Here is a 17614-nt window from a genome sequence, read left to right as displayed (position 1 = left end):
TTAAACTTTAAATTTGCATAACTCTCTCGATTTAAATTATTTTTTACCAAAAATATATCAAATTAAAGATACTTTTATAAGGATTTCAATGAGATCTCAATTGTATATGTTCCGACGATGTTCGGGTGATGAAATTTTGATAAATTATATCAATTTTCGTACATGTTGATAAGCAGATTTTATCAACAAATGCAAAAAAAATCTCAATATAGTGTATGCAAATATCAATAAATTGTGTTGATATACTTGTGTTGATATTCTCATGTCATATTGTTGATATTTGTAATATACTATGTTGATATAAAAAAACATCAACGAAAATTATCATATGATAACATAATGACGATATTACCATTTTGTTGAGATTTTGTCTACTATTTATTAAAATTTGTGAGTTTTAATCTCATCCACTCATTTCAAAATCTAAGGGTGTAGATTTAGTCTTAGTTTGGATTATGGTGTTATAAGCATTAGAGAGGACCCATGTATTATAACTATAAAAAATTTAATATTTATATTGTTTTAAATTAGATTTGATAGAGGAACAAAGACAACCAAAAAATTAGCAATGCCAGCTAACATCGCTCCAATGCAAGAAATATTAGTATAAATTAAAAAATACTATTTGAAAACAACAAAGCATTCTTGATGAATTGCCATCGATCCAATTGCAAGAAATATAAATAATAATGTGGATGTGTATAGATTGAAGAATTTCTAAATACAAACCGAGCATCACGTACAAAATATTTTTTAGTAATGAGAATTCGATCAGATCACAAATTAAAAAACTTAGAGTTGAACTTGATGAGAAAATTGTACTTGAAGTTGGTCCATATATATGAACCTTGTGAATATGTATCTCAGCCTTACTCATAAAGTGTGAGTACATGTATTTATTTTCTGGGAACAAAGACCGAAACTGCATAATATTGGGGCTGGCAGACAGCAGTGGTGCTGTCACCGTGACTGGTGTAGGCAGTGTGGTAGAAGGTGGTAGAGTCTTACGGACTGGAGGTAGAAAGGCATGTTGTACTGGAAGGGGCAGGGGCGCGCTATTGTCTTTAGTGGTACCGAGATCAGGGTGGTTTGTAGACATTTTAATAGCTGGTATCTCGTGACGGGCTATTGTAGGTGGACTAGAGTGCAGCAATGGTGTTGTCACGGTGAGTAGGATAGCTGCAGTACTATTGTTCGGTGGGTGGAATTTTTGGCTGGTTTTTGGAAACATGGACAATAACAATATCGTCACTGTTGTACTTGGATGAATTGCTGGTGACGCGGTTTTGGTATCACCAAAACGTTTCAAGAGCTCTTGAACAAATGTGTCCCACGATAAAGAGGGGCAGCGATGAACGAGCAATTTCATTCTCAAGTCTCTTCTTAGAATTAGATACAATATTTTCCTTGTCTTTGTGAGGAAATATATTTTCAAGAAATATGTCATTCCTTGAGACGATTGTTGTTCATACGGTCACAGTGGGTATTTCAGACTTGTAGACAACAAATCGATATGCACCACTCTTAAGTGCATACCCAATAAAGATGCAATCAACCGTTTCAAGACCGATTGTAACTTCTTTCGGCGGAGGAACCATCACCTTTGCCAAATATCCCCCACACTTTGAGGTATTTGTAGGAATGGTTTCCTTCCCTTCCACAACTCATAAGGAGTGACATCCTTACTTTTGAGTGAGATTTTGTTTAGGATGTAGTCGGCTGTCAAAACAGCTTCCCCCACATGTCCTGGGGCATCCTTGAACCAATCAACAACGCATTTATCATCTCTTTCAGAGTTTGATTTTTCCGTTCTGTAACGCCAATAGATTGTGGTGAATATTGAGTAGTCGTTTGATGAATTATACCACTTGTGTTGTATAATTTCTCAAACGAGGCTATGTATTCGCCTCCTCTAACACTTGGAATCATTTTGATTTTATATCTTCATTCTCAACTTCGTTCTTTTTTAACGCTTCAATTGCTTCATCTTTACTTCTTAAAAGATAGCAATATCTCGTGCAATCATCTATGAACGTGATAAAGTACTTTTTATCACCTCTGGTTTGCACAAACTTTAAATCACATACATTGGTGTGAATTAATTCAAAGGATTTCGTGTTTCGTTCAACAAAATAAAACGGTAACTTAGGCATTTTTCCCTCAAGACAAATCTCACATTTGTTTGTGTATTGACTTCATTTATCTTTAGTAAATCCAAGTTTACTAACCGTTTATATCATTAAGACTCACATGTCCTAATCTATAATACCACAAATTTGAACACTCAGTCAAATAGGAGGAAGTATTAGCATTTTCATTAATAGCCAATGGCTTTTCAACACGGCGAATAGCCGTTACACTTTGTTTAACAGACCATCGGTTACATAACATTTTCCGATGGGTTTTCCAAACTTATACACAAAGAACTTATTAGACTCAAATGCATGTTTAAAACCCTTATTTACACGTATTGATCCAAAAACTAGGTTCTTGTGTATCTCCGGGATATGTAGCACTTCCTTCATAGTGATTGTCACGTCAGACGTTATTTTGAGGACTATATCTCCAAAGTCGACACATTTGGACGAGGCTTGGTTCTCCATGTTGAGCTTTCTCCCCTCAACAGTCTTGTAAGTTTAGAACTTACATCTATCGGCACACATGTGCGCAGTAACGCCCGAGTCGATATACCAACCACATTTGTTCTCGACGTGGTTGACTTCCTTAGTTACCATGGCGGCTATGTTGCATTTGGCATGTTTGATGAAGTTGGCTCCACCAAACATCTTGGTTGATGGCTTCAACTTGGAGTCATCTTTCTCCCAACATATGGACGGGTGCCAAATGTCTCTCGTATCTACAAGGAGACAGACGAGTGTAGAATGTCTCCCTACATCTCCCATGGAATGGGCGGGTGTCAAATGTCTCCCAACATTTTTTCATGACACGAACGGGAGCCAAATGTTTCCACATGTCTCCCGAAGAACGGGAGACTAACGGGTGCAAAACGTCTACTAACATTTCCCAAAGCACGGATGGGAGCCCTTGTCTCCTGACGAACGGAAGACTGACGGGTGCAAAATTTGCTCCCGACATTTCCCATGGCACGGATGTGTGTCATACGTCTCTCGGTATTTCCTAGGAACATACGAGTGTCTAACGTCTCCCGACATTTTCTAAGGAACTGGCGTGTGCCAAATGTCTCTCGACATATTCTAAGGCACGAACGGGACCCAGATGTCTCCCGACAAACGGGAGACGTCCCTTGGGACAAATGGGACATGCCCAAGGACCCTAACCATGGGGATGACGGGAGACGTCCCGTAGAACTTCCCGATCATTGACCATCCACAAGGTCTCTCCCCCCACATTGGAGTCAGTCGTGTTGATCCCAAAGGCATCAACTCTCGTGTTGGACCCGACGGTCCCAACACTCAATCCATTAGAGGATTCTATGGAGCCACCAGACGTGGAACCATTAGTTCTCGTGTTGGCCCCTAAGACCCCAACACACGTGTTGACCCCGAAGGCCTCAACACTTGATCCATTGGATGATCTCACGGAACCACTAATAGTGGAACCGTCAATTTGCGTGTTAGCCCCGAAGGCTCCAACACTCGTATTGATCCCAAAGGACTCAACACACGATCCAATTAAGGATCTCATAGAACCACTTAATGTGGAACCATTGGTGCCACCCAAGGTGGATGCACCAGCGACCAAAATGGGTTAGTAAACGCCCATGGCGCTTGGGTAATCAAGGGTAATGATGTGGACTCGACAGGAGTCGCAGTTACAGCGGGGACCCGAAGGGAGTCGCGGTAATGGCGTGGACTCGACGAGGAACATTGGGCACGGCGGGGACCCGACGAGAGCCCAGCGGGGGAATAGTGGGCACGTCAGTGTTGGAGTCGGGGAAAGCAGCGACGGGGAACACAACGACGGGATCCATCTCCATGTTAAGGTATTAGTTTCGAAAGCTTTAGATTCAGTTTAAAGTCCATCTTCTTCTTCAACGGCAAGTATATCTCGTCTTGCGATTGTTGGTCTTCTTTGATTTAACTTAGGTACAAAGATACACTAACCGGGCGTAATACAACCCAAATGAAGAATGAAGATAAAAGTACAATAAACTGAATTGAAATAACTAAACAATAATCGAAACTGTAAACCGTAAATAAGTTGTAAGCCGAGTCGAGGAGTCCTCTTTCCGCAAGACAAGATACGCCCCGATAGTGCTCTCGGATTGGCGTGTCGTCCCCAAAGATAAAACGACTTCGTCTTGTTCGTTGCAGCACCGCAGACGGGACAAGCTCCGGTGAACTGGATGATGGCGAGGGCAGAGCTTCGACGGAAGACTATGCAGAGAGAGAGAGGGAGCTATGCAAAATGATATGCAATATATTGTTGTGTAGAGAATGCAATGGATGCATGTCTATTTATAGGCCAAGTCCAAACATTGGGCATTGATGGAGTCAACGGCCATTATGTGTGTCATGATGGCTTAACTGTAACCGCCGGGGGTTACAAGCCGTTACGGGAGCTAGAGAGGCATGATGCATCTGGAAGCGCTACACGACGGGATTCATCGTGGACCTTTTGGCACACGATGCATCGGGGACCTTTTGTCACCCGCTATGCATCGGGGTCCATCATGGACCGTTTGGGACCCGCTGTATGTCGGGATCCGTCGTGGACCTTTTGGCACCCGCTATGCATCGGGTCCATCGTGGACCTTTTGACACATGGCACCCGGCAGACGGGGCACGGGTCATGGGACACGGTGCACTGAGCAGGAGTCACAAGACATGGTGCACAGAGTGTGCCTCACGGCTCGCGGTGAGGCATCATGCGCGTGTGGGCTCTACCGTTCATCTTAGTCCACGATAATTATTACAAGTAATAATTCATCTTATTAAATACATGTTTAATAAGGATCTCTCAACCAATGTGGGATAATTAACTCTTTTAATTAATCCCTTGGTTTTATCTCATAGCTCATTTATAGCTCGTAATTGTGACAAACTTTAATTCATAATTTCTCACTCACCGAGAATCGGTTTGGAGAAAATGAATATATCACGGTCATCTACTCCGAAAGTAGATCGTCGCTATTGCATTTAACTTTACAAAATTAAATGTCTCGTCACATTTATTATTGGCCAAATTCCATTGATCAAACACGATTCCAACAATATCCCATATGAGTGAAAATTGTCAAATGAATATGTATGCAGACACAAGCTCAACTCTCAAGAGGTATATAAGCATAAGGATAGGTAGTTGTTGGCTTTGAACCATCCATAGTCAACACCATCGGATACACGGGCGGCCTAGTAGCGCGATGCTTTGAACTATTCCTCCACGGCGTGCACAGAAACAATGATGTCAACACTTAAACACTTCAACCTCATCCGTTCTCACGTTTTGTGTCCATTGCGACCTTGGACACCACTTTGGATTCATAAGTGTGTTATACGAAGCGGCCACACTTCACACTTACATAGGTGATTCCTAGTCGAGTATCTTGCCATACTCGATCTCCTTTGAGAACTCAATCTCCTCGAGATCCTTTAGGAATCATTAAAAGTCATAGACTTAACTTCACCACTAGGAAAGTTTGTCAACACTCTATTGCTCTCTAGGGAATAGATATAGATGAGTGTTTCACACGAACTCTCATAGTTTAGTTTTCCCATTGAACCAAGTTCTTGGGATCTCCAGTCATCTTGGTTGGGTTACCACTATGATAATTCTTTAATTTTTGGATTTCAAACTCATTCGCTCTAGCAGTTCATTCATTGATCACGGTTTAACCATTTGGTTAGCGGATCCGCTAGATTAACTATTGACTTCTCATAGTCAAATGTAATCACCTCTGTTGTGATCAAATGTCTCATGGTGTTATGTCGTCGACGAATCTGTCGAGACTTACCATTGTACAAGCCATTGTTTGCCCATCCTATAGCAACTTAGCTATCACAGTGAATCAACACTAGAGGCACTGGCTTACACCAACATGGAATATCTTCAAAGAAGTTCTTAAGCCACTCGACTTCTTTACCAACTTTATCTAAAGCTATGAATTATGATTTCATGGTTGAACCGGCTATACATGTCTGTTTCATGCATTTCCATGAGACAGCACCACCTCCAATAGTAAAGACATTTCCACTTGTTTAAAGTGAGTCTTTGTTATCGGATATCCAGTTCGCATCACAGTACCCTTCAAGTACCGGAGGTATCTCGAAAATTGTAGCCCGGGTTTTGAGTATACTTCAAGCACCTCAAAACTCTTACAAAAGCTTTCCAATACTCCTTGTTTGGATTGCTCGTGTACCGACTCAACTTGTTCACGGCGCAAGCAGGTCTAATCTAGTGCAATTAGTCAAATTCGTAATGCACCCAACGACCCGTGCATAATCTTCTTATGCAGCGGGCTCGCCCTTGTTCTTGCTCGAGTGAACATTGAGCTCTACATGCGTCTTAGCCAACACGCCATCATAGGCTTTGAATCTCTTTAGTACATTCTCAACATAGTGAGATTGCGTCAAGATGATTCCTTCGAAATTTCTTAGATTTTCATTCTAAAAATCTTATCGGCTAGACTCATGTCCTTCATGTCAAAGTTTCTCTTTAATATGGTTTTCATATCATTAATCACTTGGGTGTAACTGTCCATGATTAACATACCATCAACTTAGAGACATACTATAATGTATCCATTATTAGTGTTCTTAATGTAGACACATTGTCGCATTGGTTGATTTTAAACCCATTTGATAACATCACATTATCAAATTTCAAGTATCATTGCACTTACGCTTGTTTCAATCCATAGAGAGACTTAACCAGTTTGGCGAGAAACAGTCGACTTGATGTAATCCTCGTTACAGGTGAATAGGTATCAAAGCAATTGTACCGTTCATTTTGCTTAAAGCCTTTGACTACCAGTCGGCTTTATATTTATCAACTGTTCTATCGACCTTAAACTTCTTTTTAAGGACTCATTGGCATCCTAAAGGTTTATCACCTTCAGGTAGATCAACCAGCACCCAAGTGTGATTTAGCAAAATTGAATCAATTTCGCTTTGAACAGTTTCTCTTCAATGCAGCTTGTCTGGACCAGCAAAGGCTACTTTTATTGACATTGGTTCTTCATCCAACATAAAAGCAATGTAGTCGTCACCAAAAGACTTTGGTGTTTAGACCCTACTACCACGTCTTAGTACTGTATCATTTGGATCGGGCCTTGTTCAATTGAGCAATTTTGGCTCTTCATCCACTGATTTAGAACTAGCAGTTTCATTCTCAATTATCTTCTTAGAATTAGATACAATATTGTCTTTGCGAGGAAATATATTTTCAAGAAATATGTCATTCTTTGAGACGATTGTTTTTCCTACGGTCACAGTCGATATTTCAGACTTGTAGACAACAAATCGATATGCATCACTCTTAAGTGCATACTCAATAAAGATGCAATCTACCGTTTAAGGACCGATTGTAACTTCTTTCGGCGAAGGAACCATCACCTTTGCCAAATATCCCCCACACTTTGAGGTATTTGTAGGGATGGCTTCCTTCCCTTCCACAACTCATAAGGAGTGACATCCTTACTTTGAGGTATTTATAGGGATGACTTCCTTCCTTCCTATTCATATTTTTAAGAGAAAGTCCTGAGATATTTTGTTGGTCTTCTTATCTCCCCTAGCAAACCTTGTAAGACAACTCTCTGCTTTGGCCTTCGAACATAGGAAGTTCAAATATAATCTCTCAATGTGTCTCGACCACATATATTTAAGCCACTTGGTGACTACGCCTTGTGTTGAATTGTTTATGTGGAGATAGATTTTGAACTTTTTGAGGAAAAGCTTGAGGCAATCCTCAATAAAAGAATGTACCATTTTGACATACTTGCAAGTGTCTGCATTCCATGAAGTGTGTTTGATTTTAGTAGTTTCTTGTTGTGAATGCAACCAAAATCGAGATTAGGAGTGTGCTTCCATAAGTCCGACCATCAGTGAAAAAGAACACCAGTAGCCACAACTCCTCTTAAAATATAGCATGGACAGAATGCAAATGATGATTTCGTCCGGTAACTCACTTATCCGATCAACGACTCATACTATAAACTTTCTTTATCAATATACTGCTTCTTTATACGCACACATCTTCATTCCATAATAGAGAATGGGAATAATTAGGATTCATTAAAAAAATAAAATCCACTTAAGTGCTTCCCGTATCGGGCACTAATTTTTTTTAACATCTAATTAGATCGGGAATCGGTTGAAGTAGATTCCTCTTTTTGATCAATCAAAACCCCTTCCCAAACTGTACAAGCTTCTTCCAAAGCATACGGCTTTCTGGATGTAATTTTCGGTTACTCCACCCATTTCATATAGTATTCGCCCCGGTTTAACAACAGCTACCCAATATTCAGGGGATCCTTTCCCCGAACCCATACGCGTTTCAGCAGGTCTTACTGTAACTGGTTTGTTACTGTTCAATTAAAAATAGTAAATGTTATACTTTCCTTTAAATTTTTTCCTATAAATGATGTCACATATCCTTTTAAAATAAAGTTCTCTTACATTAATATATAAAAATATATTTTCTCTCCATTTAATACACAAAAACATTTACTAAAATCTCATGCCAATCACCAAGTGTGACATCTACCTCGTGTCAAGGCGATTGGTGTCAATACTGATGGCACACAGCCAAGGGCTACTCACATTGCCAAATGACAATCATTTCTCACATGATATAGAGAGAATTTGCAGCATTTTGGAAGGGGAGAATCCTGTGGATTTTGGTGTGGTAGAGGCGGCCGAGGGGGCAGGTTCTCTGGAAATAGATTCTCTGGCATAGGTATGAACAATAGTCGACTCCACGGGGACAGTCCTCGCAGGCACAACAACCTTCTTTCTACAACACACCTTCTGCTAACCTGGTGCAGCAGGTATTTCTCATAATCGCCAGTACATATCCCTTTAAATGCAGCTACGAAGGTGGGCTTACTGGCTCTTGATATCCTGATTCGAGAGCTACTAATCACATCTCAAATGATCTCTCAAACCTCAATACTGGTGTCGAATACAGTGGTGACAACTCCCCTCATCTTTATCTTCGTAATGGCCGAGAGACTATGCATTGAAGAGTATATCAATAAGCACGGGAATAGACACTGTAAATTAAAGAGTACTATATTGGTAAGTAAGCATGGGGAAAGTGTAGAAGATGAATGTAGTAGAAAAAAACACTGCACTGTACTCCCTCGCCACATTGTAAAAATACAGAATGGTGTTCCCTTTAAAACTGATCAAACGAGCCAAAGAGCAGACATCTTGAAAATGAAGAGAATAACAGTAAGCAAGGGGAAAGTACAGCAAGAAATTAAATGACAGTACAAAATGCAGTACTCCCTTTTCCAGCCACCATAAATAACTACAATGTCCAACAACCAGGCCAAGATAGCCCCACCTAAAGCTCAAAGTTTAACAGAACCAGAACTTATTTCGTGTCTCCTATCAAAGAGTGTAGAAGACAAAAAAAACCACATAACAGAAAAATTATTATGGACACGGAGCAAAGTAACCAAGTATCAAACCAGTCAATGCTTATTAAGAACCCACCCAAGTACACACTGAAAATTGCAGAACCACACAGAGGGCATAATATTTTGAAATTGAAGAGCATATGGGTAAGCAAGAGCATAACATTTTTTTTAAGTGTAATGAGAGATCACTAACAAGGGAACACTTAATTAAGTCAAATATATTACTCCCTCCATCCCAACTAAGATGACACACTTTCATTTGTAGTTTGTCTCAATCAAGATTACACATTTCTATTGTTAGTAACTTTCTCTTTCCAATTAATACTCCTAACCACTTTTTTCTCAGTCCAATTAAATATTCAACTATCTTTCTGGCATATTTCCACTCACCTTTCTCTCTCCAATTAACTACATTAACCAACAACTTCTAAAATCCAATTAACTACATTAACCAACAACTTCTAAAATCCAGTACCGATTTAGAAATGTGTCATCTTAACTGGGACAGAGGTACTAATTAAATAACATAATTCTTACTTAAAATAGAAATAGTGTAAGTAGTTTAGAACTAGCTGAAACAGAAAAGTGCGAAAAGTGCCATGGGACAGATGGAGACCAGATTTTAAGAGAGGTAAAAACCTTCCCGACTACAAAACTTCGTATACAACTAGAGTAAATCCTCCAGGTAAATGGGAAGATATATCAGTCCCCAAAAAGCAATATAAGAAAATACTATAATGGTAGTTACCAAACATAACCACAAGTAGAGATCAAGCAGACGGAAATACACCACACACGTAAAGGAATAAAGAAAAGAGCTTCCGTAATGCAATAATACAAAGAACTATAACTACAATAAAGAGACTCAAAAAGGCCACCTTACTACATTATTTTGTCGCCCCTCCTCTTTTCCCGGGCTTGGGACCGGCTGTGGCAGGGAAACCCCAGCACACAGGCAGAGTTACACGACTCTACCTATCTACAAGTATACGTAAAAGCACACGTATAGATTCACTGGACTAGTAAGTTCGTATAGATTCAAGTAGAGAGCCAACTAGTTGTTCATTTCTTCCATAACCAAGAATCACTGACCAACCCAGCCCCCTATCTACCTCCTCCATGCAAGACTGTATTTTTCTTATATGAAATAGTTGCAGTCATCACTACCATATCATATACTAGTGCAAAGTCGTATCTCTTTGGTTAATAAGATACAAAAGGGGAAACTGAAGTTCAAAGAAAATTTTGTTCACATGGAGAATCATACAATTTGTTCATTAGCTATATAAGGAAAATTGATCACTTAGTTGGACGAAGTTAGTCAGTGAAATCATCGGTTCCTTGTCAGCTTTGAATACATAAGCTGAAGAAAAATGATCATGTTACAACAAGGAAGGCAAACAGTTGAGGTAAATAAGTGAAATAGCTCACCTCAAGCTCCAAGTGTAATCAGTCAAGGCCAGTATATCAAAGATTGGTTCCTAATCCTGTCCAACAACAAGACAAAGATAGCCCACCTCAATCTCCGCATTTAACAGTATCAAATTTATTTTGTATGATCGTATCTTCTCTCGTAGGACGAGGCCAAACACAATATCCACGTAACAAAAAGGAACTGATGAAACAGAGTAGAGATAACCAAGTATCAAACTGGAACTGGCTTCCACTGAAGGTTGATTCAGAACCAGCCACTGCTCAGACACTAGAAATTGAGAAGTATAACGATGAGAACAGGGAATGTCTACAAAGAAGATAAAATCTAAAAGATATCAAACTATACTCCCTTTGCCATTGTAAAAGCCCAGAACTGCTTTCTCAAAATATTTGACATCTGGAAATTGAAGTGCATAACAATAAGCAAAGGGAATGTCCAGCAAGAAGACAACAACGTAGAAAAATACTATACCGCCCCCATAAATACTGTCAACTCCAGCATTAAATATGGATTCGTGTCCAACAGGCAATAGCCAAACCAAGATAGCCCATCTTAAGCTCCACCTTCAACAGAACCAAAATTTATTTGTGAAATCTGTCACAGGTTTAGGCCAACCACAATATCCAATTTAACAAAAAAAAGAAACTGATGAAATAGAGTACAAATAACCAAGCATCAAACCAGATATGGCTTCCACTGAAGGTTGATCAAGAACCAGCCAATAATATGACACTGGAAATTAAAGAGTATAATGATAAGCACAGGAATGTCAACATAAAAGATAACATCTTAAAGATACCATACTATACTCTCTATCAAACCCAGAACCGAATTTCCTATAGAACCATGCAGAGACATCTGGAAATCAAAGAGCATAATAATAAGCAAAAGATAAGTTCAGTTAGAAGATAAATTACTGTAGAAAATTAGAATTGAATGTAAAACAATAAACACAGAAAAATATTATAATGCACTCCCGATATCACCTTGTAGGACACCAATCTGCCTTTCCTTGAGAACATATTGAACAAAGTAAGAATAAGGCATCTGGACATATGAACAGCATAGCAATAAGTAAGGGGAAAATTCAGTTCGAAGATGAATGAAATACAAAAGTTACTATACTCCCTCTACCACCCTCCGTGAACACTTCAAATACCAACATTGAATATTGCCCCATGTCAAACAACCAGGCAAAGATAGCCCTTCAATCAGCTCCTACTCTGATAGATTCACAAGGAAAAGACCAGCTACAAGATAAATGACAGTAGAAAAGTAATGTACTCTCTCTGCTACCCTCCATTAGCACTATCCTTGCCAGTATCAGAGATGTAACAGTGTCCAACAACCATACAATGACAGTCACACTTAAGCTCCTACTTTGACGGAAGCAATTATTTTCCCTGTCACGTGTCACTGAATGAAGACAAAAACAACACTATACACATCTACGTAGCAAACAAAAATTTACAAAACAGAGTAAAGATACTCGAGCATCAATCAAGAATTGCCTTCCAGCGTGAACTGTTGAAGGTTGATTAAGAACCACCAACACTCAGATAATGGAAATTGAAGAGTAAACATAAACATGAAGGAAGACTATATAGAAGAAAAATAGTAGAAAATAACACTATACTATACCCCCTCTGCCAAACAGTATAAACAAAGAACGGCCTTCCCCTAGGAACTGATAGAACAACCCAAAGATCAGACATCTGGAAATTGAAGAGTATAATAGTAAGTAAAGAGAAAGCTCAGCTAGAAGATAAATGACAGTAATGTCACCCGTCATAAACACCATAAATGCAAGCATCAGAGATTTGTCCACTTCAAAGACCCGCGACAAAGGCTGAAATCAATATACACATATAGGTAAACAAACAAAACAGATTAAAGGGAACAGTTAACCAAGCATCAAAGTTCAAACTAGAACAGATTAAAGGGAAAAATTAACCAAGCATCAAAGTTTCAAATTAGAACTGCCTTCCAGTGAAAGCCTGATAAAGAACCCACCCAATGGTCAAAGACTGGATATCAAAGAGAACAACAATAAGGGCGGGAAGGTCTAGGTAGAAGATAAGAGGTAGTGATATATCACTATACTATACTCCCAGTCACAATGTAAAAGCCCAGAACTGCCTTCTCTTGGAAACTGAAGTACCCAAATATCTAACATCGAAACTGAAGAGCATAACAATAAACAAAGGAAATGTCCAGTGAGAAACGAAAGTATAAAATACAATATACTCCTGCCACCCTTCATAAGCTCGGTCAAAGCCAGTATCAAATATTGGACCATGTCCAACAGCCAGACCAAGATACCCCTCCTTAGGCTCCACCTTCAACGGAACTAAATTTATTCTGTACCTCCCGTTACATGTTGAGGCCAAACCCGGTATCCATGTACCAAAATGTAACTGATGAAACGGAGTAAAAGTAACCAAGCACCAAACCAGAACCAGCTTCCACGGAAGGTTGATTAAGAACCAGCCAATGATAATACACTAAGTTGGAAGAGTAAAACGGTAAGCACCAGGAATGTCTACGCAGAAGATAAAATCTACATCTGTGTAACAAACAAAATACTGATGAAAGAGAGACAAGATAATCCAGTATCAAACCAGAACTCTCTTCGTGAAGGTTGATTAAGCCAACGACCAGAAACTGGAAATTGAAGAGTACAACGGTAAGCATTGGAAAGGTCTGCATAGAAGATAAAACACAGTAAACAAAAACACTGCAGTATACTCCTTCCATTGTAAAAACACAGAACATCTCTTGAAATCTGATCGAACAGCCCAAAAAGAAGACATCTTGAAATTGAGGATCATACCAGTAAGCAATGGGAAACTCCAGCTAGAAGATAAATGACGATAAAAAATACGATACTCCCTCTGCCAAGCCTCAAAAACACTAAAATGCCATCAAGGCATCAACATTTTTTGTCCATGTCCAACAACCAGGCCCAGATAGTGTAACCTTACGCTCCAAGTCTAACAGAATCAAAACTTATTTTGCATCTACGTAACACAAAGCAAAGATAACCAAGTACGAAAGAAGAAACATCCACAACCTACACAAAAGAAGAACTATTGAAACAGAGCAAAGATAACCAAGTACGAACCAGCTTCTGGTGAAGGCTGATTAAGAACCACCCGAATAGACACTGAAAACTGAAGAGAACAACAATAAGCACAGGTGCATCCAGGAAGAGGATAAAATGTAGCAGAAGTAAGATAATATACTTCCCTTCCACTGCCACATCATAAAACGTGAGAATCACCTTCCCGTTATTACTGATAGAACCACACATATAACATACATCTGGAAATTGAAGAGAAGTCAGCTAAGCAATGGTGAAGTCAGCTAGAAGATAAAACGTCATACAAAATTACTGTACTCCCAATGCCAGCACCATCTTTGCCAGCATCAGAGATGTGTATGGAATAAAAAAATTTGTCCTGTGAGGCCAGAAACATTACACACATCTATGTAAAAAAAGAAACTAATAAAACAGAGTAAAGATACTAGAGCTGTTGAGCATCAGCAAGAACTGCCATCCCATGAAAACTGCCTTTGGGTGAAGGTTGATTAAGAGGTACCCAACCCTCAGATACTGGAAATTGAAGAGTACAACGATAAACACAGGAAAGTTTAGGCAGTGAGAGGTCTAGGTAGAAGATAAATGTTATTAGAAAAGAACACTATACTATACCCCCTTGTAAAAACAAAGAGCGTCCTTCTCCTGGAAAACTGGTAGAGCAATCCAAAGATCAGGTATCTGGAGGAAAGAGCATAATAGTAAGATAAGGGAAAGCACAGCTAGAAGATAAATGGCAGGAGAAAGGCCAGCCTTCATAAACACCATAAATGCAAGTATCAGAGATTGGTCCACGTCAACGACCTGCAATAAAGGCTGAAAACAACATTCACATATAGGTAAATAAACAACCATTTCACATAAAAAAAGTTAACCAAGCATCAAACCAGAAAAATTGACTAAACATTAAACAAAAACAGATTAAAAAAGAACAGTTAGCCAAGCATCAAACAAGAGCTGTCTTCCAGTGAAGCCTGATGAAGAACCCACCCAAGAGTCGGAGACTGGATATCAAAGAGAATAACAACAAGGACGGAAAAGTCAAGGTGGAGGGTAACAGGTAGTGAAAACAACACTATACTATACTATATTACACTCCCACTGTCAAACTGTCAAAGCCTAGAACTGCCTTCTCCTGGAAACTCAAGAACCAAAATATCTGAAATCAGGAAATTCAAGAGCATTACAATAACCAAAGGAGATGTCCAGCAAGAAGATAAACGACAGTAGAAAAATACTATACTCCCTCTGCCACCCTTCATATACTCGGTTAACGCTCATCAAATATTGGTCCATGTCCAACAGCCAGACCAAGCTAGCCCACCTTAAGCTCCACCTTCAACAGAACCACAATTTATTTTGCATCTCTTGTCACATGTTGAGGCTCAGCACAAAGAGAAACTGATGAAACCAGTAAAAATAACCAAGCACCAAACCAGGAGGAGTGGCTTCCGCTGAAGGTTGATTAAGAAAGAGCCACTGGTAAGACAATGGAAATTGAAGAGTATAACGATTAAGCACCGGGAATGCCTATGTAGAAGATAAAATCCAAAAATATACCATACTATACTCCCTCCGCCACCCTCCATATACACTATCATAGCCAGAGATGACTCACATACCAAACAATCTATTCCAATTTATTTATGGAGACACTGGGGGAAAAAGCCCCACACCAAGTCAGGGAGTCAGCTACTTTTGGCATAAGGCTGATGGACGGAAATCACGAAAAAACTCAGTTGCATATAAATTCATTCAAGTGTGATCTTGAGGCTGCTCACCAATCCTGAACATCCATGGCCAGAGAAGAGGAAACAATGAGTAAATTAATCTTCCAACAACTGCCGATAAGTATCAAATTCGGAGAATAAATGGAAAAACTTCACAAAGGCAGAGAGACAAAATTAACCTTCTAACTCGAAAGATCACGAACTAACAAATCGATTGCACTACATAAGCAAACGAAAGTGAGCCCCGAGAACCAATATGATATAAAAAGACCGTCAAAACTTGAACCATTACAGTCTTAGACCTTCAATCGTTGAAAATAACCAAATAAAACAAATCGAAGAAGAATCATAGCAAACGAGCTATACAAATCAGAAACTTCGATAGTAGATTGATCAGAAACCCATGTATCCTCGCCGCAATACCAGATTGGGAGAGGTTAAGAGAAATCGCACCACACGGAGAAAGTAATCCAATCGATTACACAAAACCTAATCGCCAATCTAAATCGCAGCACAAAACCACAAGAAATTAAAAACAAATATGGAATCAGAAGAACTGAAGAAGTATAGATTGATCAATTGATGGTTTGGAGAAATACCGAAGGTCTGACAATATATAGTTGGAGTTGGCGGCAGATGGACGGCTGGGATTAATTGGATCAAAATAAGTCGGCTTATAATATACTCCGTATAAGTCGGTTTAAGTAATACAGTAAAAAAATCAATTATATAAGTCGATTTAAGTAATATAGTAAAAAATCAGTTATTGGTAGGAAAAGCCGGAAAGGTAACGTTCAAAATACATGATATTTTTCCTTTTTGTTACAATAGGATTATAAATAGGCCCTTTTTCGGTAAGGGCCAGATAATTCAAAATTACCAATTCATCATTTATTAGTCTACTTTATTAGCATTCTTAGTACTGCTATTTGTTTTTTCTTTGTTTTAGATTTCTAATTATCATTTAGTTAGTAATCATTTAGAAATGTTAAAAAAATAGGTGGAAAAAATGATATAATTTTAAATGAAATATGAATGGAATGGGTTAGTCAAAATATGATATCGGTAAAAATAAACCGAGACTTCTCTTTACAAACGGGCCGAAATAGAAAAATAGAATCTTTATTTGCGGACGGTGGGAGTACCTTTAAATGAATGAAAGAATTATTTTACTCCACCGTCCCTTTAAATGAATGAAAGAATTATTTTACTCTTAATCTCATTTAAGTGAACAAGATGTTGCTAATGATTATGCGTGCCACCAAAATTTTTGTTGTATATCTTCATGCTGTCGATTCTCTCAAAATTCGGGTTGGTATATGATTGGACCCTCAATCTTGTGAATCTCGTCAAACATATCTCGCGCAAGATCTCCAACATATCTTTTTGATTTTATTTTATTTAATATATCTTCTATTCTATTTAGTTATTTTTATGCAATCTTTATCTTTATTGAGTCTAGTTTGTATTCTATAAATTAGAGGTCTATGTACTCTTTTATTCATTGAGAAATAAAGTATAAACTTATTCTCATTCTCGGTTTTGGCGGAAATGACCTCTAGCACATAAACTAGGGTTTATCTTGTTCTTCATAATCGTTCGAGTATTTTATTGTTGTTCGATAGGGTACAACATCCTATCAGTATATGTCTAAATTAATTTTAAGATACATGGTCTTGGATTAAAACATGGGCCACAAAAGTATATTATAACTATTTTTTATCTGTACAAAATCTAAAAATTTAATGAAAATATAAAGCTAAATACAAAAAATTCTTATAAAA

General features: G+C 38.6%; 1 long non-coding RNA gene across 7 annotated transcripts; it reads right to left on the bottom strand.

Annotated features, from left to right (window-relative positions):
• Positions 1 to 8546: 8546 nt before the first annotated feature.
• Positions 8547 to 16401, bottom strand: LOC121810371. 7 transcript variants are annotated; one of them, XR_006052447.1, is made up of 4 exons: positions 16010 to 16401; positions 13834 to 15886; positions 10997 to 13703; positions 8547 to 9193 (listed from the first exon to the last, which is right to left on the bottom strand). It is a non-coding gene; the product is annotated as an uncharacterized LOC121810371 (long non-coding RNA). The 7 variants fall into 7 exon arrangements; XR_006052449.1 differs by having other exon boundaries at positions 8547 to 9152; XR_006052448.1 differs by lacking the exon at positions 8547 to 9193 and adding an exon at positions 10704 to 10928.
• Positions 16402 to 17614: the final 1213 nt, after the last annotated feature.

Source organism: Salvia splendens, chromosome 1, assembly GCF_004379255.2.
Source record: "Salvia splendens isolate huo1 chromosome 1, SspV2, whole genome shotgun sequence".
Classification (NCBI taxonomy): domain Eukaryota; kingdom Viridiplantae; phylum Streptophyta; class Magnoliopsida; order Lamiales; family Lamiaceae; genus Salvia; species Salvia splendens.
This window is presented reverse-complemented; position numbering and strand designations above follow the sequence as displayed.